We start from the raw sequence: 26,954 nt of genomic DNA on the forward strand, positions 1-26,954 counted from the left end.
TGGGGCTCCGCAAGCCAAATCTGGGGATCGGTTTATATGGTTGTTAGACACAATATATTTACACCACGTACCAAATTTCAACCGGATCGGATGAATTTTGCGGTTTATATGGGAGCTATACGTAAAAGTCAACGTACATCAACTACTTGTGCCAAGTTCCAAGTCGATAGCTTGTTTCGTTCGGAAGTTAGCGTGATTTCAACAGACGGACGGACGGACATGCTCAGATCTACTCAGAATTTCACCACGACGCAGAATATATATACTTTATGGGGTCTTAGATCAATATTTCGATGTGTTACAAACGGAATGACAAAGTTAATATTCCCCCCATCCTATGGTGGAGGGTATAATTAATAAAATAGTGCAAATTATTTAAATTTTGCCGAAAAAAAATGCTAAATCCCTTTCTAGAAAAATTGCGAATTTTTGAAAATATTTCATGTCAAACCTTCCAGATAAGCGTTATAATGCAATAAAAAACATAAAAAAATTTAAAATTTATTTATTCGTCAAAATGTTCAGTGCAACGGTTGTTGAAATGGTGGATATCCGTCCTATGACAACCCGATATATCAGGCTCACGTAGACTATTCAGTCCATTGTGATACCACATTGGTGAACTTCTCTCTTATCACTGAGTGCTGCCCGATTCCATGTTAAGCTCAATGACAAGGGACCTCCTTTTTATAGCCGAGTTCGAACGGCGTACAGTGAAACCACTTAGAGTAGCTTTGAAACCCTCAGAAATGTCACCGGCATTACTGAGGTGGAATAATCCACCGCTGAAAAACTTTTTGGTGTTCGGTCGAAGCAGGAATCGAACCCACGACCATGTGTATGCAAGGCGAGAATGCTAACAATTGTACCCCGGTGGCTTCCTCCGCATACAAAAAGAGCAGTTAAACTACTTTTTGGCGACGCTTTTTTTACTGGCTGTGGACCAAAGATACCTCTAGATTTACAATTTCAAGAAAACACACACAATATATGGAACATCTATTTGTGAACCTAAAACTTCGTTAGATTTCCAATTTCAGGCAAATCGGATAAATCTTGCGGTGTGTAGGGGCTTAAGAAGTCAAATAGGAAGATCTGACCATAATGGGGGCTATACCAAAGCATGGACTGATGTCAGAATCAAGAATAATCAAGAATATATATACTTTTTATAGTCAGAAATCTATAGTTTGATGTGTTACAAACGAAATGACAAACTTTTTATAACCTCATCACAGTTCTATGGTCGTGATGGGTATAAAAATTAAGCATAAATTATGAACGTTCATTTGATTAGGATTTCTTATTTAAAGAAATGTGTCCCTATGTAAATTGCTTATCCTAAAATTTAGATTGCATAATCTTTTATATTATATATGTTAAGTATATTTTTCCGTGTATGATTCATGTAGCAGTGTTTATTTGGAAAATAGGATACTTCGCTTCTCATCGTTTTAGTTAATTTTTACATTTTTCTTAATTAAATGAAAAATCTTGCCAAATTGTTAAACTACGAATAGTTTTTTCTTAAATCCCGTCATCTGTTTTTATTATGAAGCAGAAACAAGAAAAAAAATTGCACCACTTCTCACATAAAATTCCCACATTTCTAGCTTAGTGTTTGTGGCATAAAAAAGTAATGTGGACTATTATAACGGGCTCCACCCAAATTAATATTTTCTCATCTGCTTTTAATCTCTTAAATTAATTAATATTTTACGGCTTTTTAAATTTTGCATATTTAATAACTATCTTGATCATAACACGCACGCACTCACACAATCACACACACACACATACACACATTCACCAACACAATATCTCTTCCTCACTCTGAGCATAGGAATACCGAGAATATGACCTCCAAATTGTTTTGTGGTACCCCATATGGTAGAAATGTAATTAAGACCTTCATACATGGAGTATGAGTAATTATGAACATATGGATAAATATGGGCGTTTAGGTGTGTGTGTGCGGGTGTGTTAAACGGGTAGAGAGGGTTTGGAGTTGAAAGCCTTGCGTGCCATCGTTTAGCTTCAATGAGCAATTACTTGGAAAATGTTTCGTGGTTATTCACATTAGAACGGAAATGATTTCTATCGTTTGTATTTTGTTTTTTTTTTTTTTTTGCAAATTAGATTTTTCTTTTTGCATAATTAGTCAAGTTAAATAGCAGCCGTAGTCGATGTTAAATTTATGAAGTGTTTGTTTTTGTTTGTGATTTTCGGCTGAGCTTCGAAATGTGATTTCTGTTTTGGGGAAAGACAAACTGTTATAAATGTTTCGTTAAATACTCTTAAATATTGAATGAAAGAGAAAACATTTCGATTTTCGATTTTAACCATGACCATACTTAACCGCTATTTCGAAGAACCAAAGAGAAACAGTTCTTGGTTATCTTTCTCTCTCTTATCTCTAATTGTTTTATTTGTCTATGACAATGAGAAAAAGAGCATCTCATAGTGAATGTGTACCCATAGTTTATGTGTGTCATTTTTTACTCTTCCCATGATACATTCTCTCGTTGCTCTCTCTCTCTCTCGTTCGAATTGTCGTATATGTCGAATTTCGAAATAATGTTTTTGCAATATTTAGCCCGAGAAATACCGATTGTCTATATTGGCGAGAATATGCCAAGATATTTGTTGTTGGCCCATGTTACGATTGTTTGGCCATTGTTACTGCGAATTTTTCAGATGGCCCCAAGTAGTTGTAGTTTCGTCAGTAGATGTCTAACGAACGTTGTATACGACGGTAACGGAATTTAGTAAATTCAGTGCTGCTGTATGTTCTGCGATAAGGTGTCGCTCGCGTATGTTGTCTTGTTCTCTGCATATGCAACCCACAAAAAGAAAAAAATGAATGTAGGGAATCGGTCAAAATGTTTACAGTGGATAATGAATGAAATCATAAATGAATAATGAATACAATGCATATGTAATGAATTGAGGTATTAAAGGTTAATGAGGAAAAAGTGTTTTGTGATGCCAAAAAAAGAAAACAACTTAATGGGAAAAGGTTGTTTGCCAAATTAAAGCAAAAAAAAAAAGAGATAATTGTAACAAAACCTCCGTAATAAAAAAAATTGTGCTAAATAAAAATACCGGAAAAGGGAAACATATGTGGATTGAAAAAAAGCTTTTATTAAAATTAAAAAAATAACAAAAAATTCTCTGTTCTAAATAAGGGAAATGGAAGCAAACCACACAAAAAAAATCTCCCAAACATAATACAAAATTTTTGTGAAGTTTGTATTGTCTTACTCCAAGGTTGATGCTGTTTTGGCTGTTATACCTAATACAATTTCTTCACTCGTCATCAATCGAAAAAATTCGTTTGGCCTTCTAAAATAACCGGCCCCGGTCATTTCCAAGTAAATATACTAGGTTTAAGTCTTTTTTTGTCTTCCTATGGAAACAATATGGTTTAGAGCATCGTTCTCACTATCCTCTGCCAATGCCCCCGCCTAACAAGAAAACTCTTTCGGTTTATGTAGTATGTCTCTTGTATGATACCTCGTGGTATCGACTTTCGCTTCTTTAGTTGCTTTGATATTTTTCTTTGAATTCTTCTTTAATGCTGATTATGCGAATTTCCTTTTTTGGTTTTTCCAATGTTTGCCTTCCTACTTCTTGAGTGTGGTTTTGGGTTTTTTTTGTACTTTTTTGATTATGTTACTGATGCTCTAGCTAATATTTCCTTGTCTAACCTAAATTTCGTTTTTGTTCGTTTTTCCTGTGTTTGTGTGTGTGTTTGTTTTTTTTTATATTCTCATAAGCAGCAGAAAAAAGGTACTTATACACCACATCATCATTATCATCGCCATCACCATGGTCTGTCTGTCTGGCATCCTTCTGTTTTGAATATGTTCCTCAGGCCTAGTAAACAACACTATTAGGGTTTTTGTATTTTTTCCCGCATAAAATTGACTTTCTTATGAGCTTATATTAGAGCATATATTTGAAAGAAATATAAATCTTACATTCCAAACTGATTAATTGCAATTTAAATGGGTTACACTATCCTGCAAAGAAATAGGTCAAACAAAGAAGAAAAGGCTTAAATCAGAACCGATTAAAAATATCTAAATTACATTTTTTTTTCGTATATTTCAACAGCCCAATAAAGTTTCCTTATCTCAAGTATGTCTCAAAAATTTTGTGAACTAAACTGGGTATACAATAAATATCTATGTGTGCTACAGCAAAAACAAAAAAACTAGTTTATACGGCCGCAAGTTCGGCCTGGCCGAATCTTATGTACCCTCCACCATGGATTGTGTAGAAACTTCTACTAAAGCCTGTCATCCACAATCGAATTAATTGCAAGTTAGTCCATATGGGCCGATTAAATACGTTTGACAAAATTTTCTATAGAAATACAATTTTGACAAAATTTCCTATAGAAATAAAATTTGACAAAATTTTCTATAGAAATTTAATTTTGACAAAATTTTATATAGAAATAAAATTTTGACAAAATTTTCTATAGAAATAAAATTTTGACAAAATTTTCTACAGAAATAAAATTTTGACAAAATTTAATTTTGACAAAATTTTCTATAAAAATTTAATTTTGACAAAATTTTCTATAAAAATAAAATTTTGCGACAACTTACTACAGTAATAAAATTTGGACAAAATAAAATTTTGAGACAACTTACTACAGTAATAAAATTTGGACAAAATTTTACATAGAAATAAAATTTTGACAAAATTTTCTATAGAAATAAAATGTTGACAAAATTTTCTACAGAAATAAAATTTTGACAAAATTTAATTTTGACAAAATTTTCTATAAAAATTTAATTTTGACAAAATTTTCTATAAAAACAAAATTTTGAGACAACTTACTACAGTAATAAAATTTGGACAAAATTTTATATAGAAATAAAATTTTGGTAGATTATTTTTGGCGATTTGGACCATTTGGATTTGGTCATCGGCTACATATAACTATAGACCGATATGAACCAATTTTGCATAGCTGTTAGCGGCACTAACTTACACCACGTACCAAATTTCAACCGGATCGGATGAAATTTGTTCCTCCAAGAGGCTCCGAGGTAAAATCTGTGGATCGGTTTATATAAGGGCTATATATAATTATGGACCGATATGGACCAATTTTGACATGGTTGTTAGAGACCATATACTAACACCATGTACCATATTTCAACCGGGTCGGATGTAATTTGTTTCTCCAAGAGGCTCCGAAGTAAAATCTGGGGATCGGATTATATAAGGGCTATATATAATTATAAACCGATATGGACCAATTTTTACATGGTTGTTAGACACAATATACTAACACCACGTACCAAATTTCAACCGGATCGGATGAAATTTGTTCCTCCAAGAGGCTTCGAGGTAAAATCTGGGCATCGTTTATATGGGAGCTACATATAATTATGGACCGATATCGATCAATTTTTGCATGGTTGTTAGAGACAATATACTAACACCACGTACCAAATTTCAACTGGATCGGATGAATTTTGCTCCTTCAAGAGGCTCCAGAGGTCAAATCTGGGGATCGGTTTATATGGGGGCTATATATAATTATGGACCCATATGGAACGATTTTTGCATGGTTATTAGAGACCATATACTTACACCATGTACTAAATTTCAGCCGGATGTGATGAAATTTGCTTCTCTTAGAGGCTCCGTAAGCCAAATCTGGGGATCGGTTTATATGGGAGCTATATATAATTATGGACCTATGTGGACCAATTTTTGCATAGCTGTTAGAGGCCATATTCTTACACCATGTACCGAATTTAAACCGGATCGGATGAATTTTGCTCCTCCAAAAGGCTCCGGAAGGCAAATCTGACCGTCGGTTTATATGGGGGCTATAGATCGCTTAGATCGACTCAGGATTTCATCACGACCCAGAATATATATACTTTATGGGGTTTTAGAGCAATATTCCGATGTGTTCCAAACGGAATGACAAAGTTAATATACCCCCATTCGATGGTGGATGATATAAAAAATGCATAAATATATGCAAAGACGTTTCGAACAATACGACATTATTAAACAAGATTAAACATCATATTTCTTGGGCTTCTAGAATCCTTAGTTTTTATCCAATTTGCCTGAAATTGGAAATCTAGAGGTATTTTAGGGCCATAAAGAGGTGTGCCAAAAATGATGAGTATCGGTTCATGTTTTGGTTTAGCTCCCATATAGACCGATCTCCCGATTTTATTTCGTGGGCTTCTAGAGTCCTTAGTTTTTGTCCAATTTGCCTGAAATTGGAAATCTAGAGGTATGTTGGGGCCATAAAGAGGTGTGGTGAGTATAGGTCCATGTTTTGGTAGAGCCCCCATATAGACCGATCTCCCGATTTCACTTCTTGGGCTTATAGAAACCGTAGTTGTTGTCCAATTTGCCTGAAATTAAAAATTTTGGAATTTTTTAGGTCTATATGTTAAGTAGGTGTGCAAGAAATGATTTTATTGTTTGAAATTCTAGAAACCGTAGTTTTTATCCAATTTGCCTGAAAATTTAAATCTAGAAGTATTTTAGGGCCATAAAGAGGTGTGCCGAAAATGGTGAGTATCGGTCCCTGCTGTAGTATAGAACCCATAAAAACGATCTCCCGATTTAACTCCTTGGGTTTCTAGAAACTGTAGTTTTTATCGATTTGCCTGAAATTGTAAATATACTATTACTTTAAAGTCACAAAAAAGTGTATCGGATTGAGTTTTTATCGGTCCATTTGGTAAGGCCTCCATATAGACCGATTTCACTTCTTGAGGGTATAGAAGCCGCACTGATCATGAGAATTTCTTGAAACTGAATGTAATGTATCTCCATATTTTACTTCTCGTAATCATTTAAAAAATGGGGGTGAAAACCTGCAGATTTTAGATATTAAATGAAGGTGTTATTTTATCATTTTCTTCCACACTTACAAGAGATGTTAAAGATTCCTCTAAAACTCAAACAAAAATGGTTCTTATAAATCCAGAATCTGATATAGTCTTCATAGGTAAAATCTTAAAATGTATATACGGGAAATATACTGGTTGAACTGCTCTGCTTGCGTGAATATCTGTCACCAAACCCTCCTGAAATTTCAAAGGAAACTATAATATCGGATTCATGGTGGTGGGTATTTAAGATTCGGCCCCGCCGAACTTACTACTGTATATACCTTTTTATTTTTCCTTTTATATCCCGTAGAATTCACAAAATTTTAATTTAGCGCGAAAACTGCACAAACTATTTTTTTATATCAAAAGAACTTCGTATGAAGTGAAAAGTAAGTTTTTTGATGTAATAAGAGTAACTAGAAAGAATTTCCAAATTTCAACAAAATGCGTTTCTTTTATAGTCTCAAAAATTTTTCCTTATTGGTGTAAGAACCAATGTAAGAAAATTTTATGAGAACTTGTCAATCATTTGACGAAGTGCTGCATTCGACTCGCATAAGTTTTTTAGATGCCATGCTGATTAAATATATCACATATCATATTTTGATAAAAGCAACATTGGTATATGTAGTTAAAAAACCTCCACATTTGAATATCCGCATTGAATAAAGTAGGTCCTAATATGAAACAAGTATATACGGCCGTAAGTTCGGCCAGGCCGAAGCTTATGTACCCTCCATCATGGATTGCGTAGAAACTTCATCTAAACACTGCCATCCACAATCGAATTACTTAAGTTGCGGTAACGCTTGCCGATGGCAAGGTATCTTAAAAACTCCTAACACCATCTTCTAAATTGTATGTAAGTCCATACGTGGTATATATTAAATCAAAAAAGATCGATCCAATGCGTATATAATTCAGTTTGACAAAGTAGACATAAAATTTTGACAAAATTTTTTACAGAAATAAAATTTTAACAAAATTTTCTATAGAAATAAAAACTTTGACAAAATTTTCTATAGAATGTAAATTTTGACAAAAATTTCTACAGAAATACATTTTTAACCAAATTTTCTATAGAAATAAACTTTTGACAAAATTTTCTATAGAAATAAAATCTTGGTAGATTATTTTTGGCTCAAGTGGCAACCATAGGTTAGGTTAGGTTATGTGGCAGCCCGATGTATCAGACTCACTTAGACTATTCAGTCCATTGTGATACCACAGTGGTGAACTTCTCTCTTATCACTGATTGCTGCCCGATTCCATGTTAAGCTCAATGACAAGGGACCTCCTTTTTATAGCCGAGTCCGAACGGCGTTCCACATTCCTGTGAAACCACTTAGAAAAGCTTTGAAACCCTCAGAAATGTCACCAGCATTACTGAGGTGGGATAATCCACCGCTGAAAAACTTTTTGGTGTTCGGTCGTAGCAGGAATCGAACCCACGACCTTGTGTATGCAAGGCGGGCATGCTAACCATTGCACCACGGTGGCTCCCATGATTATGAACCGAATAAAATTTGAACAAAATTTTCTATAGAAATAAAATTTTGACAAAATTTTCTATAGAAATAAAATTTTGGTAGATTATTTTTGGCTCCAGTGGCAACCATGATTATGAACCGATATGGACCAATTTTTGTGTGATTGGACCAATTTTGGTATGGTTGTTAGCGACCATATACTAAGACCACGTGCCTAATTTGAACCGGATCGGATGAATTTTGCTCCTCCAAGAGGCTCCGGACGTCAAATCTGGAGAATGTTTTATATGGGGGCTATATATAATTATGGACCGATATGGACCAATTCTGGCACGGTTGTTAAATATCATATACTAACACCATGTTCCAAATTACAACCGGATTGGATGAAATTTGCTTCTCTTGGAGACTTCGCAAGCCAAATATGGGGATCGGTTTATATGGGGGCTATATATAATTTTGGACCGATGTGGACCAATTTTTGCATAGTTGTTAGAGACCACATACCAACACCATGTACCAAATTTCAGCCGGATCGGATGAAATTTGCTTCTCTTTGAGGCTCCGCAAGCCAAATCTGGGGATCGGTTTATATGGGGGCTATATATAATTAAGGACCGATAAGGACCAATTTTTGCATGGTTGTTAGAGACCATATACCAACACCATGTACCAAATTTCAGCCGGATCGGATTAAATTTGCTTCTCTTTTAGGCTCCGCAAGCCAAATCTGAAGATCGGTTTATATAGGGGCTATATATAGTTATGGACCGATGTGGACCAATTTTTGCATGGTTGTTAGAGACCATATACCAACACCATATACCAAATTTCAGCCGGATCGGATGAAATATGCTTCTGTTAGAGGCTCCACAAGCCAAATCTGTGGGTCCCTTTATATGGGAGCTATACGTAAAAGTGGACCGAAATGGCCCATTTTCAATACCATCCGACCTACATCGATAACAACTACTTGTGCCAAGTTTCAAGTCGATAGCTTGTTTCGTTCGGAAGTTAGCGTGATTTCAACAGACGGACGGACGGACGGACGGACGGACGGACCGACATGCTTAGATCGACTCAGAATTTCACCACGACCCAGATTATATATACTTTATGGGGTCTTAGAGCAATATTTCGATGTGTTACAAACGGAATGACAAAGTTAATATACCCCCATCCTATGATGGAGGGTATAAAATTAAACATAAACATAAATTTCATGCGGCTTCGTTAAAATAAAGACGTTTTTGCTTGGAATCGAATCTTTACCAACATGTTGTCAAATATAAACTAATTAAGCCCAGGTCTTTACAGACCAAAATACATCTGAATTAAAAATTCAAATTAATCAAATCGAATGAAAAATTGTTTCTATTATGCCTGCTAACAAACTGTTTTTGTATTAAATCTGCACAATATTAACGACCAATTTCTTTAATTTAAATATATTTGAATTAGAAGTTAGTTATCTTTGCTTCAAAAATTATCTTCTTTAGATTGAGGACACGAGATTGTTTATCTTTGCTTTAAGAATTCTTTTCTTTGTATTGAGGACACAAATCCTTGAAATTTTCATCCTTCCATATGTCTTTGAAATAAGGCAAATTTTCCTTACCCTTACAAAAAAAAAAAAAAAACATTTATGATTTATAGAAATAATTTTTCAATTAGCTGAAGTATTGAATCTTTGGGTTATAGATAAATAAGCCAAAAAGTGACTTTAATTTAATATGAGGATTTTGCATCTGTGGTTTAATGTTTTTTTGAAATTATAAAAAAATGCTTTGAATTGTCTGTTATTTATATTTTCAAATCGACGTTTATTTTTAAATGAGTATCTTTGTTGATATATCACAAAGAACGACCGAACATTCGATAAATGTGATTTGTTTACTACTTTTATCGGGCTAGATAAAGCTAGATAAGAAATGTCTTTATTTTAAAGAAGCCTCATCTTTGTCTTGGAATCAATACCAGAATCCTTAAGGGAAGGTTAAAATATTTGGAGCCAAATAAACATTTTATAAAAATAGGTGATGTCTTCAAAGACGTTATTCTAAAGGCCCTCTTTACTTGCAACATTGCATAATTTATACTTGAAGTCATATCTGAATTTAATCACAGAAAAAATTTGTTGTAAAAATCAACTAATTTTTATTGCAAAAAATTTATTTTGTTTTAGTTTATTTTTAAAATTTTGTAAGAAATTTTCCCCAGCCTAACGATTGTTTCTTTATTCCAAGTATATCCACAAACATTTTATCAATTAAATGGCAGTAAAATTTCAATGACATACAAGTTAGTTCAAAACAAAAGAAGTCTTTCGTACACTTCTCAAAAATAGTAAGAATGAACGACAGCGTGATTAAAATGGGAATGATCTGGTGCCTAAGATTTTTTCTTTATTTTTAGTTCATTTTTTCTTTACGAGAAAAATGCATTTCGTAAATGGTAACAAAAATCCAAAAATGTCGGAAAATATTCCTTAATATAATGAATCTCAAAATTTAGAATACAATTTACTTCAATTTTCTCACGAGATACACGCAAAGAAAAAAAAACGTTTGGAAAACGTGTGCCGAAAACGTTTTTCTTTTGTTAGAGTTTTTTGAATTGCTTCGAAAATTTTAAACTTTTATCACAAAAAAAAAAATTCGTTTGTTACAAAATTTTTATTTTTTCAATAAAAAAAGTTATTTTTGAAACAACAACAGAGTCCATTTCGTTTATATCAAACACTGTTATTTTCTGACTTTAGGTCTTTAATAGGACACATTTTACTGTTCAAAATTTAATATAGTACAATGTAATGTTGAACATTTTTTCGGAATCTTCCGAACATATGTGGAATGTATGTAAAAAAAAAAAAAACTTTGGTTGAAGCAGGGATCGAACCCACGACCCTTGGCATGAGAGTCGGACGTAGCAACCACTGCTCCACGGTGCCAAACTAAATGTTTGTTTCTGTTAAATAAACTTTGTTTATTCGGTTCGTGGGCGCCGCAAGCTATGCTATATAAATATAACTTATATGGGTAATTATCTATTGATGACCATAACAGGTACATAGCTCAGTGGTTAGTGTGTTGGCTTACAATGTGCATGGTCCGCGGTTCGATTCTCCGTCCAGGCGAAAGGTAAAAAAAATTTTAAAATTTATAAATTCGTATAATTTCTTCTACATTGTTGGTATTACAGGAAAAGGTGTTAAGAACTAAAAAAACTCGTGGATGTGAGAAAGATGTGAGGGAAAATGCAATTAGCAAGAAATTTTTTTTTTTTAATTAGTCTTTATGAAATTGTTGTTACATCCTGGAAAAGAATAAATGTTTATCACAAAAAGTATATACTTTTCTTCCAAACACACTTTCTTACAGCGAAAAGCAAATGAGAAACGAACTTTGTCTAAAATTTCGTTTGGGAGGAAAGAATTATTTTTTTGTGTGTAGTTCACTTTTTCCAATAATGTAACATAGTTTACTTTTATTTCTGTGTAGTAACATTTATGGGCAATGGACACCTCCATCCCTCTACTCGGACATTTCGATAATTCCCAAAAAGTTGTGGAGGCCGGCAACGCGCAGGCCGTCCATCCGTCCGTACATACCATACATATGTTTACACTAGACGGCCATCAACATGGGAACGGACCGACGGACGGACTGCGCGAATTAGGCAACCACAATTCCTTTGGAATTGTCGATTTGTCCATGTCAAGGAACAGTATATCCTATACTAGCTACCCACGTTACTAATAATCACCAAATTATCAAGAAGGATTTATTATTGTCATTATAAGTTAGCCATTATAAATAACCGCTCTGTAATGAAATGAGTAATATCAGTTTTACCACTGGTAATGCAAATTGTAATGAGATGAGGTTACCTAGTTTTTACTCAGAAAGAATTTGATTCGAATATATTTATATTATAATATATAATAATATTTTCATTATTAAATTGCACTAATAATGGAAACCCTGACAATCGGATCCCCACTCTCAACACATCAGTGTACTCATGTCTCTCTACACAAGACGGATACTGAGTGACTTCAAGGTCCTGCCTGAAAGCTTAGTGTACAACATAATGATGTCTATTTGAAAGTATTTCGAATCGTGTTATTGGTGTAGTTGCTGGTTGTGATGTTGTTATGGTGCGTATATACCCCACCCTCCCCCCTCCACACACTAGGCCACTTGGTAAAGTTTCCATTATCCTCATCACTGCCATAGCCTACAAGATTTGTTGTTTGTCTTCGTTATTGTATTTTTCTTCTTCTAGTTCTTCTTCTTGTTGTGTGCAGCTTCTTCTTGGTACTTACATAGTTCCGCTGTTGTTTTCTTCCGCTTTTGTTTTCCTTCATGGTTTCAAGGCTCTTTTGTAGAAGCCATTGTTGGTGGACTACTTGCTTCAAAAAAAAAAAAAAAAAAAAAAACACACACACACACACACCCAAAAAAAGTAACGAATACAAAACGATATTCAGTGTTTTTACTGGGATTTCATCATCAGAAAATTTATTTTGCTCCAAGTTAAATCTCATTTCTGGGATTTATGTTATTATGATATTTTGTTAATATTCATCTTCGTCTTAAATCTAAGGCTACTGTGCCCCACTGAGTCTCGCTCTCCGCCTCGAGGTATTTTGTATGAGGCTGTTTTTGAGACTATTTTTCGTTAATATTTTTCACTGGAACCAAAAGAAAAGATGTAGTTTTTTTACAACTTTTCTTCCTTGACTTTTGGTATGTGTGGGTGTGTGTGTTTTATAATAAAAAATGACATCTTTAAATGACAACATCATCAGATTTATGTGGAAAATCTTATCATTTGACTTGTTAGTTGATTTCAGTTTTTTTTTGTTCGGTCTCATCTTTATTACGATTACGATTTTAAAGGGATTTGTATAGGAAATAGAATTTATCAGAAATGAATGTCCGTAACCATTGGTTGTTAAAATTAAAGCAGCTGTATATTGTGATTATTGAGAGTTGGACATTTGTCAATTGTGAAATTATATACTTTAATGTCATAAAATGATTCCACGAAATGAAGAACTTATTAGATTATAATTTATTTGTTTTGTATATGACCTAGATGTTGTTTATGAAGCTATTTTTAAGAAGCATATAATTTGAAATGTGGCGGCATTAGGATAGTCGAAATGCCTACACAATACAACATATAACGATTTTTCTGAGAATTGTAAAATGACGGCAAATCGGCAAATAACGGTCCAATGGAAAATTATGAAAAATATTTAAGGACCATATCAGTTCTGGGCATTTTGCAGGCCATTAATTTAACATAATAAATTCCAAGTGATTTTAGTGATACCCATTTCGACAAGAAAATTGTACGGTTCTGGAAGTAAAATTTCAAATTTGCGTCTTTTATATTTTCGGATTAGAGAACAAAAACGAATATTAATCCTCGAAAATCGCTGTATTATTTTCCAAAATATTTCCCATTAAGACTTATACACTTTTGAATTCGTTTGAATCCATTGTCTCTCTGTCACTCTGATTGCGATATCTCCAAAACATGAATTCTAAATCCATCAACCGCTTCTTCAGGTGTCGGAAAATGTAGACTTCTAAATTTATTTTTTTACGTACGGGAATAAAAAGAAGTCATTCGGTGCCAAGTCCGGACTATCTGGCGGATGGCCCATAAAATAGATTTTTTAAGTGTTCCAAAATGCCGTTGTCTTAACCTATGTGTGAGAGCTCGCATTGCCATTGTGAAGATTGATCCGTCGACGGCAGTTGGTTTTCTTGATTTCTTGCAAGACAACTTTCAAACAGATGGATCTGTACCATTCAGACTATTCTGTGTTGTTCTAGTGGCACAATAGCGATATGTCCAGTTTTTCGGAAAGAACAAGTGATCATTTACTTGGAATTGCTTCGTGAGCCAGCAACCGTTGTTGGATTTGGCTCATTTTGAAACATCCATGCAGTTGACTGCTGTTTACTTTCGGCCTCATACGCATAAATCCGCGATTAATAACCTGCCACGATGCCATAGGTTAAGTTAGGTTAGGTTAGGGTAGGTTAGGTTAAAGTGGCACCCGATTAAATTTCAGGCTCACTTAGACTATTCAGTCCATTGTGATACCACATTTAACTAAAAGTACCTATTACATATGGGCACTTCTAGTCTTAACCACTGAACCTTCTCTATTATTTACTTTTGTGGAGCCAACCAGATTGCTCCAAAAACATTAACAAACTGCTTAACCCTCTAATGCCCCAATTTTTTTGCCAGCTGATTAAATTTTCAATGTTATCGACACAAAACCAAAAGAACTAAGCAAGAAAAATTTATACCGTAAAATTCAGCATATGCTGCAAAGCCTCTTGAATAGTTTCAAATAAGTTTTCTTTTTTTTTGCCCATTTTTGTTGTCTTAAGGTGTGTTTTACTAAAAGCAAGCCCGCCTAAAGGCGGGCTTGGGCATTAGAGGGTTAAGTTAACGTTTTCCAGGTGCGCCAGTAATCTAAAGCTATATGCTCCTAAAATTCGCTTACGCCTTACACAAAAGCAGGACACTCACACAAGAGGTGTTTAATTGATTCCTTTTCCTCCACATCATGACAGCTTATGCAATAGTCATTATACTTCGCACCTAAGCACACAAAAAAAAAATTTTCTGATTCAATCACGAAATTAATTGACCCAATTAATTTTTAATTGAAATGTCTTCAATCACAGAAATGATAGTAAAGGGTGATACGGTTAAAATTTGGTCAATATAAACTTGACGTATTTCTTTGAACATCAAAAATAGGAGCAACATTTGTAAAATGTTGCTCCTATTTTGATTTTGGAATTCACTCCTCAGTTGTCAAAATGCCGTCCAAGCAAGAAGAGCAGCGTATCAAAATTTTGCTCGCGCATCGCGAAAATCCGAGCTACTCGCACGCAAAGCTGGCAAAATCGCTAAAAGTTGCCAAATCAACCATTGAAAATGTAATTAAAGTGTTTGGGGAACGTTTGTCGACAGCCAGGAAGTCTGGATCGGGAGGAAATCGAAAACCGGAAGCCGCTGAGACAACAAAGAGAGTTGCCGATAGTTTCAAGCGAAACCCTAACCTCTCTCTCCGAGATGCCGCAAATAAGCTGGGTGTATCGTCTACAACCGTGCATCGAGCCAAAAAACGAGCCGGAATATCGACTTACAAGAAGGTAGTGACTCCAAATCGCGATGATAAACAAAATACGACGGCCAAATCGCGATCCCGGAGGCTGTACACGACGATGCTGACGAAGTTTGACTGCGTGGTAATGGACGACGAAACCTACGTCAAAGCCGACTACAAGCAGCTTCCGGGACAGGAGTTTTATACGGCAAAAGGAAGGGGAAAGGTAGCAGATATTTTCAAGCACATAAAACTGTCAAAGTTCGCAATGAAATATCGGGTTTGGCAAGCCATCTGTACCTGTGGCTTGAAAAGCAGCATTTTCATAGCTTCCGGGACTGTCAACCAAGAAATTTACGTGAAAGAGTGTTTGAATAAACGTCTGCTGCCTTTCCTGAAGAAACACGGTTGTTTCGTACTGTTTTGGCCGTATTTGGCATCTTGCCATTACGGTAAAAAGGCCGTGGAGTGGTACGCCGCCAACAACGTGCAGGTGGTTCCCAAGGACAAGAACCCTCCCAACACGCCAGAGCTCCGCCCAATTGAGAAATACTGGGCTATTGTCAAGCGGAACCTAAAGAAGACCAAAAAAAGTGCTAAGGTCGAGCAGCAGTTCAAGGCAAACTGGCTTTCTGCGGCGAAGAAGGTGGACAAGGTGGCTGTACAAAATCTGATGGCAGGTGTCAAGCTTGAGGCCCGGAAATTCGGAGTTGGAAAAGCGAAAGCCTAACTGTATATTTTTCCTGAATTTTATACTAATTGAACTTGAAAAAGAAATTTAATTTGATTTTTTAAATAAACGATTTCACCGATTTACACGCGTTTTTCCTTGACCAAATTTTGACCGTATCACACTTTGTCAATTAAAAAATTAATTGAAGGTCAATTACAAAGTTAATTGATCCAATTAAAAAATTAATTGATACTATTATTTTGTGATAGATTTTTGTTTCAATTAAAAAATTTGTTGAATAAATTAAATTTTTAATTGAATATTTTTTAAAACTCAATTAAAATTTTAATTGGAAAAATTTTCGTGAAATTTTTTTGTGTGTAGTTTTTGCAACTTCGCCTATCAAGCAGCGACCCGTTATGGCAGATATCAAGAGTGGTATCTGATGCCTTGAGAACACTAGCATATCTAGTGTGCGGTTTAAGTTTAAATGGGGCCATATTTGCTTGGTGTCGTTACAACCCTTGCAATTCTCCCATCGAGTATTGGCCATCATAACAGCCTTCTCACGCAGTAAGAGCTTGCAGGTGGCCAGAGGCATGCCAACAGATTCTAGTTCCCCTGGAATATGTAAGGTAGTTCCTAGCCTTGCTAACACATCTGCTTCGCAGTTCCCCGGTATGTTCCTATGGCCAGGCACCCATATTAGGTGAATATTGTACTGCTCAGCCATCTCGTTGAGAGATTTGCGGCAGTCTATGGTCGTTTTCGAGTTAAGGAACACAGAGTCCAAGGATTTTATGGCAGGTTGACTGTCTGAGTATATATTAATGCCAATATTTGTTGGAACATTACTTCTCGGCCAATTCACCACCTTTCTTATTGCCAATATTTCAGCCTGAAAAACACTACAGTGATTAGGTAATCTTTTCGCTTTTCGAATTTCCAGATCTTTAGAATACACTCCGAACCCCACTTGTCCATTCAATTTGGAGTCATCAGTATAGAAATCTATATATATTTTATTCCCTGGGGTCTGTGTACACCACTCTTCACTGTTGGGAATTAGAGTTTCAAACTTTTTGTCGAAAAGTGGTTTTGCCACACGCTCACAAAAAATCGCTTCTGTAACATATACTCCCAAACATATTTTGCTTCAAGCATATACATTTTTGGGTATTGCCCAAACATTTATATGTTTGATCTCTTCCAATATATAATATGTTTTAAAGCATATTGGTCTAAACAATATATGTTTGGGTAGTCTAAGTTCCAAACATTTTGTATTTTTGCATCCAAATTCAATAATGTTGTCTTCCAAAAAACTATATGTTATTATATGAACATATAATATGTTTGGAAGCATTTTGCACCCAAAATTATTATATGCTTAAAAAAAATTCTCAAAATTTTATTTATTTATTTATATATTTACAATCATAATGAATTATGAAAATAAACAGGTAATATAGGTGCTAACAACATAGGTTTTCGACCTGAATGCTCAAAATTTTGTTTCTGCCCAATTGTATATTCCCCCCACATCTTTCTCACTTCCACGAGATTTTTTAGTTCTTAGCACCTTTTTCTGTAATACAAACATTGTAGAAGAAATTATTCAATTGTATGATTTTTTTTATTTTAATTTTACCTTTTACCGGACGGGGATTCGAACAGCGGACCACACAGTTTGTAAGGATCAAAGAAGTAGCTGATCAATTGCCCAAGGAAAAATAAAATGTTAATTTTGTAATAACAAGCAACAACCACCAACTTAATTCAATATCGCTCCCTGTTAAATAGCGCTCCAAGCTACTAAACACATATATGTTTATAGGCTATTTCTAAATTAATATATGTTTGCATCCAAGCATATTATATTTACAAACATTTTATGTCCCAAACATAATATGTTCTAACATATTAACATATATGTCCCAAACATGTTATGCTAGTTTATAAACATTATATGCTTGCACTCAAAAATATTGTGTTTAAAAATTTGTGTTCCAAACATATAATGTTTATAGCCAAACATATGAAAAACAGTCTTTTTCATCCGTGCAGGGTGTAATCCACTACGTTGGGCACATCTGGCATTACTTTGAGGACCGAACTGTGACCGTACATTTTTTCCGACCACAGCGATAGCTCGCGCAACAACGTACAGCCGTTGTTGCAGCTAACTGTTTGGCCAAAATGTCTAAAGGCAATAGATGCAGCATGACATTAAGGGAGTCTGTTCCTGTCTTACTAAATGCGTCTGAGATACATAAGCTCGCCATACGCTGAACTTTATCTAAACAAGTCGGTTTCTCAAGTGCCGGCCACCAAACTACAACACCATATAGCATTATAGGTCTATTGCCGTGTATAGCCAATGCACAATTTTTGGTTTTAGTCCCCACTTTTTCCCTATTGCCTTTTTGCACGAGTACAAAGCTACCGTGGCTTTTCTCGCCCTCTCTTCAATATTAATCCTAAAATTCAGCTTCCTGTCCAAAATAACGCCAAGGTGTTTTGCACACTCTCCAAAGGGAATTTCAATACCCCCTAAGGAAATGGGCCTAACCGTGGGAGTTTTGCGATCTTTGCAGTACATGACTAGTTCTGTCTTTGCTGGATTTATTCCAAGACCATTATCTTTCGCCCATTTCTCAGTCATCCGGAGAGCTCTCTGTATAATATCTCTGATTGTGGATGGGAATTTACCCCTGACTGCTAGCGCCACATCATCTTCGTATGCCTCCACTTTTATCCGTTCTTTTTCTAGGGAAACCAGAAGGTTGTTTATAGCAACATTCCAAAGAAGAGGTGATAGAACTCCTCCTTGGGGAGTGCCTCTGTTCACATACCTTTGTATGTTTGCTTGTCCTAGTGTGGCTGAAATGCATCTCTTCCTTAAAAGTTCGTCTAACAGCCTAAGTATAACTGGATCAACATTCAGAGTTGTCAGTCCATTTACGTGTTTCGAAAAAACGCGATCGTAGTTTTGGAGCACTTCTTTCAACCCATTGACATGAACCTTTTCTTGAGCAATTAACAAATTGTGTAGGGTTCAAAGCGAACCCATTTGTTTGAAGGTAAAATATTCATACCATATTAAATGTAGACTGAAAAAAATATTTACATAGTATTAAAGATTTCGCAACCTAAATTTAAGGATGCGCTGTTTACACAATATGAAGGACAAATTTCTTTAAAATTATAAAATTTTACTTAAAGAATGCTTCTAATCTTCGCTTCAAAAAATTTGTATACCCTCCACCATAGGATGGAGGTATATTAACTTTGTCATTCCGTTTGTAACACATCGATATATTGTTCTAAGCCTCCATAAAGTATATATATTCTGGGTCGTGGTGAAATTCTGAGTCGATCTAAGCATGTCCGTCCGTCCGTCCATCTGTTGAAATCACGCTAACTTCCGAATGAAACTTGGCATAAGTTGTTGTTATTGATGTAGGTCGGATGAAAAGTGAAAATGGGCTATATTAGACCACTTTTACGTATACACTAAAAAAGTGTACTCTCTATTTCACTAAAGCCAATTTAACTTTATTTTAGTTCATGGAATTATTATGTTTGGAGGAAGTTTCCTTTACTCTAATATTTTTTTTGCGTACGTAAGTTAAAATAACTAAAATCGAGGAAAAAAATATACACAAATGAAGCATAAAGATTAACTAAATTCGTGTCTTCTGCAAAATAGTTCATTATTTCATTAAATTTGTAAATTTTACTACAAATGCGTTCATCATGAACTTCGTATGTCACTAAAGACATTTTTGCAATTTTTAACTCCAATTTTTTCCTTCACACTACAAAATTTTCTTTGACAAGTGAAAAAGCTTAATTATGTCTAATAAATTTTCTGGAATTTGTCGAAAAATATTTACTTATTTTTATGATATCGGCGTGATGCCTGCGTTTGTCATACTGTTTAGTTAAAATTTTCTAAAAGTATTCAAAATTTTCTAAAATTAACCGAAATATTTCTTTCTGGTGGGTTCACTGTTTTTTCAGTGCAGCTCCCTTGTAAACCGACACCCAAATTTGGCTTGCGGAGCCTCTTAGAGTAGCAAATTTCATCCGATCCGGTTGAAATTTCTTACGTGGTGTTATCATATGATCTCTAACAACCATGCAACAATTAGTTCATATCGGTCCATAATTATATTTAGCCCCCATATAAACCGATTCCCAGATTTGACCTCCGGCGCCTCTTGGAGGAGCAAAATTCATACGATTCGGTTGAAATTTGGTTCGTGGTGTTAATATATGGTCTCTAACAACCATACAAAAATTGGTCCATATAGGTTCATAATTATATATAGCCCCCATATAATTCGATCCCCAAATTTGACCTCCGGAACCTCTTGGAGGAGCAAAATTCATCCGATCCGGTTGAAATTTGGTACCGGTTGAAATTTGGTACTATGGTTTGTAACAACCATGCAAAAATTGGTCCATATAGGTTAATAATTATATATAGCCCCCATATAAATCGATCCCCAAATTTGACCTCCGGAACCTCTTGGAGGACCAAAATTCATCCGATCCGGTTGAAATTTGGTACTTGGTGTTAGTATTGGTCTGTAACAACCATGCAAAAATTGGTCCATATAGATCCATAATTATATATAGCCCCCATATAAACCGATCCCCAGATTTGACCTCTTGGAGGAGTAAAATTCATCCGATTCGGTTGTAATTTGGTACATGACGCTAGTATATGGTCGCTAACAACCATGCCAAATTTGGTCCATATCGGTCTATAGTTATATATAACCGATCCCCAATCACACACAAAATCGGTCCATATCGCCAAAAATAAACTACCAACATTTTATTTCTATAGAAAAGTTTTTCAAAATTTTATTACTATACGAAATTTTGTCAAGATTTTATTTCTATAGAAAATTTTGTCAAAATTTTATTTCTATAGATTACTTTGTAAAAATGTTATTTCTATAGAATATTTTGTAAAAATTTTATTTCTATAGAAAATTTTGTCAAAAATTTATTTCTAGAGAAAATTTTGAATATATTTCACTTCTATAGACAATTTTTCAAAATTTTATTTCTATAGAAAATTTTGCGAAAATTTTATTTCTATAGAAAAATTGTGTCAACATTTTATTTTTATAGAAAATTTTATCACAATTTAATTCATTCAAAATTTCGTCAAGATTTTATTTCTATAGAAAATTTTGTCAAAATTTTATTTCTATAGAAAATTTTGTCAATATTTTATTTCTATAAAAAATTTTGTAAAAATAATATTTCTAAAGAAAAATTTTGTCAAAATTTTATTTTTATAGAAAACTTTATCAAAATTTTATTTCTATAAATTTTGTCAGTATTTATTTCTATAGAAAATTTTTCAAAATTTTATTTCTATAGAAAATTTTGTGAAAATTTTATTTCTATAGAACATTTTGTCAAAATTTTATCTCAATAGAAAATTTTGTCAATATTTTATTTCTATAGAAAATTTTGTGAAAATTTTATTTCTACAGAAAATTTTGTGAAAATTTTATTTCTATAGAAATTTTTGGAAAAATTTTATTTCTATAGAAAATTTTTGTCAAAATTTTATTTTTATAGAAAATTTTGTCAACATTTTATTTCTATAGAAAATTTTGTCAAAATTTTATTTTTATAGAAAATTTTATCAAAATTTAATTTATTCAAAATTTCGTCAAGATTTTATTTCTATAGAAAATTTTGTCAAAATTTTATTTCTATAGAAAATTTTGTCAATATTTTATTTCTATAAAAAATTTTGTAAAAATAATATTTCTATAGAAAAACTTTGTCAAAATTTTATTTTTATAGAAAATTTTATCAAAATTTTTTTCTATAGAAAACTTTGTAAAAATTTTATTTCTATAGAAAATTTTGTAAAAATTTTATTTCTATAAAAAATTTTGTCAAAATTTTATTTCTATAGAAAATTTTTAAAAATTGTATTTCTATAGAAAATTTTGTCAACATTTTATTTCTATAGAAAATTTTGTCAAAATTTTATTTCTATAGAAAATTTTGTCAAAATTTTATTTCTATAGAAAACTTTGTCAAAATTTTATTTCTATAGAAAATTTTGTAAAAATTTTATTTCTATAGAAAATTTTGTCAACATTTTATTTCTATAGAAAATTTTGTCAAAATTTTATTTATATACAAAATTTTGTCAACATTTTATTCCTATAGAAAATTTTTAAAAATTTTATTTCTATAGAAAATTTTGTCAAAATTATATTTCTATAGAAAATTTTGTCAAAATTTTATTTCTATAGAAAATTTTGTCAAAATTTTATTTCTATAGAAAATTTTGTCAAAATGTTATTTCTATACAAAATTTTGTCAAAATTTTATTTCTATACAAAATTTTATGTCTATAGAAAATTTTTAAAAATTTTATTTCTATAGAAAATTTTGGCAGCATTTTATTTCTATACAAAATTTTGTCAAAATTTCATTTGTATAGAAAATTTTGTCAATATTTTATTTCTATAAAAACTTTTGTAAAAATAATATTTCTATAGAAAAAATTTGTCAAAATTTTATTTTTATAGAAAATTTTACCAAAATTTTATTTCTATAGAAAATTTTGTCAATATTTATTTCTACAGAAAATTTTTCAAAATTTTGTTTCTATAAAAAAATTGTGTCAAAATTTTAGTTCTATAGAAAATTTTGTCAAAATGTTATTTTTATAGAAAATTTTGCAACATTTTATTTCTATAGAAAATTTTGTGAAAATGTTATTTCTATAGAAAATTTTGTGAAAATTTTATTTCTATAGAAAATTTTGTCAAAATTGTATTTCTATAGAAAATTTTTTCAAAATGTTATTTCTATAGAACATTTTGTAAAAATTTTATTTCTATAGAAAATTTTGTAAAAATTTTATTTCTATGGAAATTTTGTCAAAATTTTATTTTAAAATTTTATTTCTATAGAAAATTTTGTCAAACTGAATTATATACGTATTTAATCGGACTTTTTGTTGTTTAATATATACCCCGTATGGAATAACTTACAATTTAGAAGACGTTGTTAAGAAGTTTTAAGATACCTTGCCATCGGTAAGTGTTACCGCAACCCAAGTAATTCAATTATGAATGACAGTCTGTAGTAGAAGTTTCTTCGCAATCCATGGTGGAGGTTACATAAGATTCGGCCTGGCTGAACTTACGGCCGTATGTACTTGTTGTTTTTTTTCTTTTTTTTGTTATTAAAATTAGGACACAAATATTGGAAATTTACATCTCTCCGTCAAAGTCGTACGTCTTTGAACTAAGGCACATTTTCTTTAAAGTAAAAAAAAACATTTTTGAGATAATGACATCGTGCTTAAATTAAGTGAAATATTGAAAAACACTTCAAATATAGGTTAAGATTTATTTTAAAGATTTTGTATCTTTGGTTTAAAGTTTTTTCGAATAAACAAAACATTTTTGAAAGTATCTGTTACAAATGTACAAACTTTGATTTGTTTCTGCAAGAATTGCTTTATTAATATATCGCAAAAAAGAGAGTGAAAATTCCACAAATAAGATGTGTATCCTAATTTAAAATTAATTAATCCTAGATTTAATGTTACAAAGGTCCCAAACAAAATATCCTTATTTTGAAGAAGCCACATCTTTGGTTCGACAGAACATTGGCTTAAACTTTACTGCATGAATATTAGACTTCTCCGCCATTTCTGTGAGAAATGTTTGGCAGTCATTTCCAGTCCATTTTTGTGCCGAGGAACATTGGGTTCTTGGATTTGATTACAGGTAGACTATATGAAAACATATTTATCTAAACATTTATGGCAATACATGTTACATTACACCATATTTGTACAGCGATATGCAGTGGTATGAAAATATTTGACTACTCCAATTCTAGTTAAAATAAAGTCATCAAACCAATGAATCACATAATTTAGCTTCACTATTTATCCTTGGTAATTCCTATTTAGTATAACAATGAAAAAATTCCTAAAAACGAATTTAGAGCAGTTTTCCGAATTAAGGATCTCCTAGTTTTGTTGCTATTTATTTACTGTTTTGCTACTCCCTTTCAAGAATTTTTATTTGATTCTCTAAATAGAAGATGTGAAGGAGGGCGGGTTAAATAAATAGCAGAGTATTTTTTATTACACACTTGATAATTTTCGCAATAACTCATGAAGCTAATCACCACATAAATAATCGTGAAATACATTCAAACGGAATCATTCACACGCACACACCAACACATGCATACATATACATAAGCATTGAATTACAGGGACATATCCTTTGTTGCTAAAAATACTCTGAAATGGACACCAAAATAAGTTCCAAACCAAAAATCACAGTCCGTAACAAAGAACCACTGCAGCAACAGCATTAGCCGCAACAACACCAACACCAGTGCCATCTTTACCATCACCATCACCATCTCAAACATAAACCAACAGAGAGGAGTAATGTCCCTATAAACAGGACCAAACCAAACCAACAAAAGTTAAGGAAATACACAATACCAACCAGTCTGTGTAGTAAGGCAGTCATTCATCCTCCACAAACCAGACCAGTGAAAATAAATATCAGTGGATGGAAAGGATACTAAGACCACCCAAAAGACACAATAGCATAATGGAAAGAAATAACGAAATAGATTCCCAAAAATACTTATTTCTTGGCCAGCAAACAAACTATAATTCTTCATGAAGAATACAGTCTTGGGTCAGTAAGTTGCAATCGATAGAGTTGTTGTAAACCGAAATACTGCAGAGGACAAAGTGGGAGAGAGCGAAAGGGAATTAATAAAACAAACTCTTTGGCCTCCAACATATGGTGTCAAGTATAGGAATTTTGTCATTCCGTTTGGGTTTGCATAGATATTATGATCTTCTTGAAATTTTATGGATTAGAAATGTCTTTCTAGCCAAGTATGATAAATTTGGTATAATTCGGTTCAGATTTAGATATAGCTCCACAAAACCCGATCGTATACGTTGTTGAAAAATCTCTCATATTTTTCTGTAAAATAATATCTTTTTTATAAAAACCCATCTAGCTTCAATTCTAGTCAGTATACAATTTAAATTGGAATCCAAATCTCATTTATCGAATTTTTAGTTTCTTTTTACAATAACTATATTAACAATGCATAATCACATACAAATAAATGCCACTTTAAAAATCAAAATTAAAGTGACATTTAACCCTTTCACTAATGAAAGATATCTAATGGTAAAAGCTTTAATTTTTCTTCTCTTTTTACTTGTACTAACAGTATGTAGAAAAAAATTTTGAGGACCTACCCCAATTAGTTCAAGAACTATATAAGTTTGTTATGAGAACTTGATTCTTGCATTGTGACCAAATGGCCGTATGAAAATAAGCGCTATTTGACCTATGATATCTATTGAAGTGGTAGAAAAAATAAAAAAAAAAAATGCGGAAAAATATCGGCTATAGTTCTTGTATGAATGTCCATTCACCGGAGACATACAGTAGGCAAATAGTCTTAAAATTTCGTAGTTTTCGTTTCTTGTTAAAGAAGTTTATAAAAATGCTTTTTTAATGCTCACCAATATGGGAAATATTTATAGTATATATATATTTAGATTAAAGTCTCTACTTTAAAACAACACCGAGAAATAAATCGAAACTAAGTGCGGAAATAGAGTCTGTTGTCGTTTTCTAATGTCCAACTAAGTGGACATCGCTAGTCAAAGGGATAATACTTCATATTATAAAATTAGAAAAAAATAATAATAACATCCACATCCACAATCGAATTACTTGGGTTCCGATAACACTTGCCGATGGCCAGGTATCTTAAAACTTCGTAACACCGTCTTCTCAACTGTAAGTTAGTCCATACGGGGTATATATATTAAAAAAAAAAAAACAAGTATATACGGCCGTAAGTTCGGCCAGGCAGAATCTTATGTACCCTCCACCATGGATTGCATAGAAACTTGTACTAAAGACTGTCATCCACAATCGAATTAATTGGGTTGCTGTAACACTTGCTGATGGCAAGGTATCTTAAAACTTCTTAACAGCCTCTTCTCAATTGTAAGTTAGTCCATACGGGGTATATATTAAACAAAAAAGGCCGATTAAATACGTATATAATTCAGTTTGGCAAAATTATCTATAGAAATAAAATTTTGACAAAATTTTCTACAGAAATATATTTTTGCAAAATTTTTTGTAGAAATAATATGTTGACAAAATATTGTATAGTAATAAAGTTTTGACAAATTTTTCTATAGAAATAAAATTTTGACAAAATTTTTTATAGAAATAATATGTTGACAACATTTTGTATAGTAATAAAATTTTGGTAGATTATTTTTGGGGATCGGCTATATATAACTGTAGACCGAAACGGACAAATTTTGGCATGGTTGTAAGCGACCATATACTAGCGCAATGTACCAAATTTCACCACGCACCAAATTGCTACCGGATAGAATGAATTATGCTCCTCCAAGGTCTCCGGAAGTCAAATCTGGGGATCGGTTTAAATGGGCGTTATATAATTAAGACCGGTATGGACCAATTTTTGCATGGTTGTTAACACCACGTACCAACTTTCAACCGAATCGGATGAATTTTGCTCATCCAAGAGGCTCCGCAACCAAATCTGAGCGTCGGTTTATATGGGGGCTATATATAATTATTGACCGGTATGGACCAATTTTTGCATGGTTGTTAGAGACCATATACTAACACCACGTACCAAAT

General features: G+C 33.0%; 1 protein-coding gene across 1 annotated transcript in view; it reads left to right on the forward strand.

The window, feature by feature from the left end:
• Positions 1-2,744: 2,744 nt before the first annotated feature.
• The window catches only part of LOC142222025 (uncharacterized), a 681,854-nt gene continuing 657,644 nt past the window's right edge, over positions 2,745-26,954 (forward strand). The window contains exon 1 of the mRNA XM_075291949.1: positions 2,745-3,374. The gene's annotated coding sequence lies outside the window, so the exon portion shown is untranslated. The remainder of the gene's footprint in view (positions 3,375-26,954) is intronic.

The sequence above is a fragment of the Haematobia irritans genome, chromosome 1 (genome assembly GCF_050003625.1).
Source record: "Haematobia irritans isolate KBUSLIRL chromosome 1, ASM5000362v1, whole genome shotgun sequence".
Classification (NCBI taxonomy): domain Eukaryota; kingdom Metazoa; phylum Arthropoda; class Insecta; order Diptera; family Muscidae; genus Haematobia; species Haematobia irritans.